General features: G+C 49.7%; 2 long non-coding RNA genes across 3 annotated transcripts in view; one reads left to right on the top strand and one right to left on the bottom strand.

Moving 5' to 3' along the window:
* The window catches only part of LOC119001039 (uncharacterized), a 58,260-nt gene extending 56,860 nt beyond the window's left edge, over positions 1-1,400 (top strand). For both annotated transcript variants that reach the window (XR_005069469.1, XR_005069468.1), the window contains exon 7: positions 1,150-1,400. This is a non-coding gene — a long non-coding RNA (uncharacterized LOC119001039). The remainder of the gene's footprint in view (positions 1-1,149) is intronic.
* LOC119001040 (uncharacterized) lies at positions 758-6,730 on the bottom strand. Its single transcript, XR_005069471.1, has 2 exons — positions 6,628-6,730; positions 758-1,110 (listed from the first exon to the last, which is right to left on the bottom strand). It is a non-coding gene; the product is annotated as an uncharacterized LOC119001040 (long non-coding RNA).
* Between the last annotated feature and the right edge of the window lie 2,035 nt (positions 6,731-8,765).

Genomic DNA, 8,765 nt, shown 5'->3' on the forward strand with positions numbered 1-8,765 from the left:
AAGGAGCAAGGGGAGACCCGATGACTCTGAGGCCTAAGCAGGACTGGAGTTTCTGGAGAGGGGCAAGGAGAAGGAGGAGCACAGACTGTGTGGCGGGGCCTAGGTCGTGTTTTTCTCACCAGGAACTGCTCCAGACTAGTGTTTGCAGAGCTTGGGAGTTCTCTGCACTCCTCGGTACCTCTCGCCTGGGTCGTTGGTGCAGTCTCCTGCCTGCAGCTGTCACTGGGCTACGTCCTTTGAGAGCCCTTTCTGTGTTCATTGTGGTGTGTGAAGGTTTTTTGGGGGGCAGTAGCAAAAAGTGGGGGAGGGGAGGGAAGTGGAAAAAGGAAAGGAGACGTGGAGTTAGTGAATTAATTTCAATCCTCTCTAGCTTCATTTTCTCTTTTAATTCTCATTTCTCCCCACTCTCTCAAGCACTCGTTTTAAGATTGAGGAGCTCTCTTTATATGAATTCTCCCCAATCCATTTCACACGAGGATATACAAATAAATAACAAAAGTATTAATGACATGAAAAGATATTGAATCTTACAGAGAAAAGTGTTATCTGACAACAAGGACCCAATATTGTTTCCCTTTCCATCTAGCAACACTTAAAAATTTACCAGTCCTCTCAGGATGCAGTGACACAGGCACTGCCCTTGGTTCAGTTAAAGGCACGTGGAAATCTGCGTCAGCTTGTAGGAGTCCGCGCAAGGCAAATTATCTAAAATGTGGGCAGAGATCTATGCAGAAAGTTCATCACGCATGACTTTTTCTCTGTTTCAAAAACCATGTGGGAAATGTGGAAGGCGCATGTCCTGGAATACAGGGAAAGTTCAATTTCAAGGAAATGCGTGAATTACCTAATGTCATCCATAAACACTTCAGAATTCAATATTGGTTAGGGAACTATCACAAGGAGGTAAAAGTGAAGGTGCTGTGCAAAACGTGTTCAAAGTGGTTCTATCAGAGATGATTCCTCTCTTTTTCTTTGGACTTTCCCCCGTCTTCCCACGTGACTACAGTGCAGAGCATTTCCTCATATATAGATCTTGTTGACTGAAATCCCTCCAAATCACTAGTGAGTTTTCCACCAAAAAGCCAAGGTGGGGAGTTGAAAGGCTGTCTGCTGTAAGTAAATGTAAACAGTGCCTTTTGTCACACCCAGTGCCCTGGCTGGAAATCCTGTACGACTACAAACACTACAGGGAATACTGGAGATGGCACCGAGACTGGGAACATGACACCTGCAAGTGCCCAGCTGACGACCTGCTGGGCCCTGTATACTGGCTGCCACCCCAGGAAGCAGAAGCTGTTACACGTCCGGTCAGACACTGCACGTTGCACACTGGCTTGCAGGATGCTTCCCTGCCCCCGGCACGAGAGGGAAATGAAAGCCTCACTGGGGAAGAGAGTGAAGGAGACAGCACAACTTTTCAAAGCGGTGAGATGGCACAGCCTTCACTCACAGTACATTGCTAGATGGAAAGGGGGGGGGGGCGGTGGGGGGGGAGGAGCCATGTGGGAAGTGGTTCCTGGCAGTATGATCCCAGTATTATGAAACAATGACTTATTTACAAAGAATAGAATTTGGAAGAAATCAGATGCTTGCTCATTTCCTCAAAAAATATATATTGGAGAACACACTGCTTTGGGCGGTGTTTCCTTGACATCTGGAAAATACAGTGGTGAGCAAAAATAAAAAGATGAAGCAAAAAACATATATAGCCCCCGTCTGTGGGAGGATTTAGAGCTCAGCAGTCATTTCTGCTGTCTGTCTCGGTGCTTAAATATCATTTTTAACTCTTTCACACTGCATGTAATTTTAGGGAAAGGAGTGAATAAAAAATTTTTTCAAGTCTTCTCAGATGATTCTTAAGAAGTAACTAATTTGAAACATCTCGTTTAATAAAAAGATGTTGAAGTGACAACGCCATATGAGTGTCATGGTGTTTACACAGCACATTCAAATATGAAAACATCTAAGAAGGTTCATCACGAAATACTATTCATGGTCACTGGTGGGTAATGGGACTGTGGTTTAGATGATTATGTTTAATCAGCTCTAAATTTTCCTAAAGTGGGAGATTTGAGTGCCTAACATATCTGAAGAATATCTTCACGAAGGCTGAAAACAACTTGGAGAGCCCCCTGGCTGGTGTGGCCCAGCGGGTTGAGTGCCGGCCTTCAAACCAAAGGGTCACCGGCTGGATTCCCAGTCTACTGGCACTTGCCTGGGTCACAGGCCAGGCCCCAGGTAGCGGTCACGGGAGAGGCAACCACACATTGCTGTTTCTCTCCCTCTCTTCCTCCCTCCCTGCTCCTCTCTAAAAATAAGGAAATAAAAGCTCAAACACAAACAACTTGGAGGAAGCCAATGAAGCCCATTTAGAGGAGGAGAAGTACCGAATTGCGGAACCGGACCCTGTTTTCGGCAGCCATGCCACCAAAGGGAGCAACTCAGCCCCAAGAAGGGACCGGCCATTTGGCTCACAGGAGTTGTCTGGCGAGTTGCCTTCAAATTTTTTTTAAGGAGGTTGGGCGGAGGAGAGGCAGGCAGATCACTGCGTGGTGCCACACTGCCCCCTGCTGACCAAAGAAACCGCAGCCCACCAACTGCAGAATGAAAGTGCCCTGTCTGACACTAGAGGAACAAGACCTTAGGAACCAGCCCAGCCCCGATAGGGCCGTTTTTTTCTAGTCCCGCCCTCAGAACTGGACAGTGGCAGGAAGTCCCACCCCTAAAAAGGAAGCACCAGAAGACAGGCCTTCGCACTGATTGGCCAATTCTGGCCACGTGCGGGGGTCCTAGTGAGCTGCCACCAGGCTCCTAGCCAGTATATACTACGGGTTCCCTGGCAGACCACCTCAGAACCTGAGGCTGAAGGGGCGGGCCAGTGAGGTCCAGCTCCTGTGACCCCACTACCAGGAATGCAGGACCTTTACCAATACCCTCGCCTTCCTCCCCGTTCACCCACTCCTACCCAGCTCTGCAAGAGTTCAGTGTCACACACCCCATCCTCCTCTCAGCCCTCATTCCTCTGAACCCTACACGAAACCTCAAGGTCCAGGAGCCTGACCCAGTCAACCCAGAGACTCTGGATCTTCAAGGAGGTTCTTCGCCCCACAGTACGTTCCCCTACCCACGACCATGCCCTGGGCATCAGGAAGCACAGCGCCTCTCCAGGATGCTCCTTTCTAGCACTCCTTCTCTGGTCACCTGTGAATCAGCACCCTGCCCTACCTAGTCAGCCAGGTCACTTCCTCTGATGCCTCTGCTTAGAGAGCCATGAACCTTTAGGGACCTCCAGTGAGGATCCCACAGGCTTCCTCAACATCCACCAGGGCCCTCCTTATCCAGCCTACCCAGAAATATAAACACCACTTCTAACAGGTCTCTCTGGCTCCTTCCTCCGCTCCCATCTCCTCCCCAACACACACACACCACGCCCTCCCCGCCTGTATATATACTCTCCTGCTGTGGTCCAATAAGGGACACAAGCCTCCCTGTATGTGAGAACACAGAAGCACCGAGGTAGGGCCACTCTCTGCTTCACAAGTCCAACGGACCTGGTTTTCCCCTGACACCTCCACTGACCCTGGGCATGCCCACTCCCGACTGCAGCCAGCCCTCCCCTGTGCTCAGGACCCCATGGCTACCACCCACTCAGGCGCTTTGCTCCTGCACTCATCATCCCTCCTCTCTCCTGACCCCTCGCTGTAGAGGGATGCAGAGGTAACCAAAAGGGTTACATTGTCACATAACTCTTTGTTCTTTGAAATGGAAACGGGGATAGAAAACGGACTTGGTAAATGTGCCAGAGGTGCCAGAGCTGTCATCTATGAAGAGCACAAAACACTCACGGTAGGATCAGAAAATCTGGATATTAATGTTGGTGGCCTTGGGTAGAGAGAGACCAGTTGCAGGGGTGTGACAGGGGCAAAAGCCTTATTGGCCCTGGCTGGTGTGGCTCAGTGGATTGAGTGCTGGCCTGTGAACTAAGGGGTCAGGGGTTCAATGCCTACTCAGGGCACATGCCTGGGTTGCCGGCCACATCCCCAGCTGGGGGTACACGAGAGGCAACTGCACACTCATGTTTCTCTCCCTCTCTTTCTCTCTCCCTTCCCCCTCTTCGCCGCTACACATAAATAAATAAAATCCTTTTTTAAAGCCTTAGTGAAGGGGACTGAGGGCCAAGACCCCATGTGCGAGGGGGTTGGGTTCCCCCAATTTGGTGGGACAGTGCCGTGTGCAGAGAGCAGGCAATATTTCAGGCGACTACTGCTAAGGGCAAGAGCACAGTCCCTGAGCAGGAGGAAGGCCAGGGATGCTGAGCACAAGTGAGCGCTGGCTGCAGACGCCAGGGGCCATGCCCAGGGCCACAGGGGAGAAACAGGGCCATTCGGCTTGGGAAGCAGGGGGTAGCCCTCCCTCTGTGCTTCTATGTTCTGCCTAAGTTCTTAGGAAAGCTCATTGGATTGCCAGAGGGTTACTAGAGAGGAAGGCAGTGGTGTTGGGTGAAAGTGAGAATCAATGCTCTTCCAGTTAGGGATTTAAGAGAATTAAAGAAAGCTTAAGCTCTGGCTGGTGTGGCTCAGTGAATTGAATGAGGGCCCGTGAACCACACGATCCCAGATCTATTCCCAGTCAGGGCATGTGCCTGGGTTGCAGGCCAGTTCCCAGCAGGGGACTCACAAGAAGCAACCATACACTGATATTTCTCTCCCTCTCTCCTTCCTTCCTCTCTAAAGATAAATAAATAAAATATTTTTCTAAAAAAGAAAGCTTAAATCGCCACCAGTGTTCAAGTGCTCTGATACAGGCAGAGATAGGCCTCTTACTAACAGCAGGAGAGTGTGGAAAGGGTAGAATGGAGTAAGAGCAGCGTGTTGCAGGGGCAGTTTATAGTCCTGGTGGATGGTGAGGAAGCTATGGGGTCCACACCAGAGGCCCCGTGAGCTTGAAAACTGTCTAAGGGGAGGCATTAGACGGAGTGTGCTAGAAGAGTGCACTGTGGTTTTGAGGTGATGGTAGAGGAGAATACTACGAACTTAGATCAGGAAGAACACAGATCAGAGCGGGGCCCGTGCTGCCCTGGTGCCCAGGCAAGAACTTGGGTATGGGGATGCAGGGTCCAGAGGAAGAGAAGCACGTCCCTGAGGAGGCAGAGGCTCCCTGTTGACCACCTCAGGCTCATGGTTCCAAAGAATGAGGACCACCTGAGAATGCATCACTGGAATAGCTTGTTCAGGACTGCTGGTGGGGTGGGCTGGGCTGGGCTGGGGTGGGGTGGGGTGGGGTCGGGGTGGGGTCGGGGTGGAGTCTGGAGGAGAGTAAAGAGGGGATAGATACAGGTGCCTTGGGTGAGTCCCCTGGGGAAACCCTGCAACAGCGTGTATCACTGGTCCCACTTGGACAGAGTAGTTTGCAGCCTGATCTGGGCCTAACACCGCAGTGACACCGGGAGAGAGACTGGCAGGGAAGGCACAGGACTCCAGAGCACATGCCCAGAACCCAACAGTCGAAGGGAGGGCAGCACCACTTGTGAGAAGCAACTTTTTTGCTCCCCTAGACTTCTGGCTCCTGTTGCAGGCCCCCAGGGCACCAAGGGGGAAGTGGCCTTACTGGGGCCGTTTGGACAGGTTCTTTTCCATTCGCCAAAGGTACAATGCTTACACTCTTTAAGACTATGCACACTATTGGAAAGAGGAATAAATGAAAATCACTCAAGTCCTTTCAAATGAGTTTTTACAGCAGCTACCTCATGCTAAAACCCTGAGTTTCTAAAATAAAAGAAGTTGAAGTCACACCGCAAGATGAATCTCATTGTGTGCGCAGTGCACCCTTACTGGCCAGGAAGACCAATCAAGAAATGTATCGCACACTAATAGTGGTCATGGGAGGGTGACCTAAGGGTGGTTTACATCACCTTCTTTTAAACCAGTCCTCCAAATTCTCTACACTGAGGTTTGAGTGACCGGGTAACTGAAAAGTATGCGGATAAAAGACAAGGGGAAAACAGTTCACAGAATCAGAAACAGAAGATACCCGTGATCCAAGGCACCCCGTTTTCAGTAGGGACTCCAAAGAAAGGAGCCCTTCAGCCACTGGAAGGAAGGGGCCCAGCAACTCAGAGGCCCAGACCAGTGATCTAACATCCCGGAAATGGCTCCAAGCACTTTTTTTCCAGCACAAAGGGCGGGGTAGAAAAAAGCACTTTTTTCCAGCACAAAGGGCGGGGTAGAAAAAGCGTTCGTGGCTCCACACTGCCACCTGCCGACCACAGAAACTCGGCACCGTCCCTCTTGATAGTCAGTGCCTGTTTGCCCCCGTTTTCAAAATGAAAACAAGCACAAAAACACGAGAGGAGAATTTCTGTGACTTCATACCCGACGACCGCGCTGGTCAGACCCCTGACCCACAACACCAGCACCACCTCTTCCTTAGTCCCGCCCACAGAGCCGCAGCACCGTTAGGGGAAGTCCCTGGTCCCAGACCCGGTCCCGGACCCCGCCCCAGAGGTCTGCAGCTGCCTTACCTCTGGGCCTAAGGAAGGACGAGGAGAGCCCAGCCAGGGTCCGAGCCTGCCTCACTTAGCAGTCCCCTCAGGGACCCTTTCCCAAACTGTCAGCTGCTGGGCACCACCAGGGCTACAGGGTTTCATTCCCTCGGGTGATAGTTTGTAGCCACAACTTGGACTAAACCTGCAGGGACACCCCCACGGAGAAGGTGGGGAGACTGCCACAGAGGTCCCAGGGCTCCAGCGCGCATGCCCACAACCCGCCGATCCTAGGGAGGGCTGCTCCAGCTTCTGGGAAGCGACCTTCCGGCAGGCCCGGACTTCTGGCTCTCGTTGCGGGTTCCCAAGTGGCACTTGGGAAGAGGAGAAGACGGGGAGAGGCCTTGCTTGGGGCCTTTTTGGGCAGGTTCTGAACCTTTTGCCATGGGAATCGTCCCCTCGCTGGACCCCAGCAGCCACTGGGGTCTCAGACTCTGCGTGCAGCCTCACTGGAAAAGACACGACTTCCGTTCACTGTGTAGCCTTCTGTTTCTCTGGGCAGTAGAGGGCAGTGGCGCATCGTGCTGGCGCCGGAGCAGATCTACCCCGCCCTTTGTGCTGGGAAAAAAAAATGACCCTAATCTTTTCCCCGGTTAGGGGTTATGCTGTGGGCCTGTGCAGGTTTAGCCGCTACTTTGGCTGCGGTTTTTTCAGCAGGTTCCCAGTTAAAACTTCGATTCTACCCACAGAAACGCTTTGCTTTTTGAAATTGCCCTTTCTTCTAGGCTGCTTCCCAGGTGGTTGCTTAACAACAGGAGTTTCGGCTTCTCTGACTTGGGTGCACATTGCCAGAAGCTGATGGTTTGTATTCGAACTGTGCAATGTTTCAAGGTGTCCACTCTGAAGGGGACTGAGGCATCATTTTCTTAGGTAAAATATTTCTTGTATTTTGTATATTCAATAAATGTCTCTACTTTTCACATCTCATGCCTGGATATCTTCTACATGGACTGATTATATATATATCTCCAGGTGTTAAAAATTTGCAAACATGTCACAATGTTTACTAAGCCCCTACTATGTGCTAGGTACTCCTGCAGGGGTCGAGGGAAAAAGTGCAACAGACATGCACTCACTGTAGCTGCTGCTGTCATAAGGGGCAAGTATGCTGCTATGTTTGGATCATATGTCAGTGCATTTTGAACATAGGATTCACAGAATCTTTCAAACTTTTCAGTTTGTCTGCATAATTTTTTCAGTTAGAGAACTAAAAGTATTAAAACCTGGATACATATGTTCTTAATTAAAACAAACAAACAAAACCCCTGGCTGGTGTGGCTCAGTGGATTGAGTGCCCTCTTGGGAATGGTTGGTTCACTGGTTCGATTCCCTGTCAGGGCACATGCCTGGGTTGTAGGCTAGGTTACAGGTGGGTGGCTCGGAAGACCAACCACATATTGATGTTTCCCTCCCTGTCTTTCTCCCTTCTCCTCTCTCTGAAAATAAATCTTAAAAAAAATAAAAGTATTAAAATGAATTTTTAAATGTGTAATAGCCCTGAGCGGTGTGGCTCAATTAGTTGACTGCCATACTCCGAAAAACACAAATCAGAGGTTTGATGCCAGTCAGGGTACATGCCTGGGTTGTGGGCTGGTCCTCAGTTGGGGCCTGTGTGAGAGGCAACTGATCTGTTTGTCTCTCTCTTTCTGTTCTTTCCTGCCGTCTCTAACAATAAATTAATTAATTAATAAAATATTAAATGTTTGCCCTGGCTGGCATAGCTCAGTGGATTGAGCACAGGCCTGTGAACCACACAATCGCAGTTCGATTCCCAGTCAGGCCACATGCCTGGGTTGCAGGCCAGTTCCCAGGAGGGGCCTCATGACAGACAACCATACATTGATACTTCTATCCTTCCCTTCCCCTCTAAAGATAAATAAATATAATCTTTAAAATAAATACATAAATAAAATATTAACTTTTAACTGAATTTTAAAACACGATGTTGAAGTCATGATGCAAAAATGATCCTCAGTATATTTAAAATGTACCTTTTTGATGAAAACTGTCTAAAACACTGATGCAAAAATAATGGTCAGTATGGGGTGATAGAACTGTGGTTTGAATTACTTTATCTGTCTCTCAATTTTCTCTAATGAGGTCTGAGTGACTGCCATAATTGAAGTATATAGACATAATGGCCAATTTAACCCGAAATGAGTTGGGGAAAACCAATGTGCACCCAAGTCAGAGAAGCCGAAACTCCTGTTGTTAAGCAACCACC

Source organism: Sturnira hondurensis, unplaced genomic scaffold (genome assembly GCF_014824575.4).
Source record: "Sturnira hondurensis isolate 20B ecotype Veracruz unplaced genomic scaffold, ASM1482457v3 Scaffold0016561, whole genome shotgun sequence".
In the NCBI taxonomy this organism is placed as follows: domain Eukaryota; kingdom Metazoa; phylum Chordata; class Mammalia; order Chiroptera; family Phyllostomidae; genus Sturnira; species Sturnira hondurensis.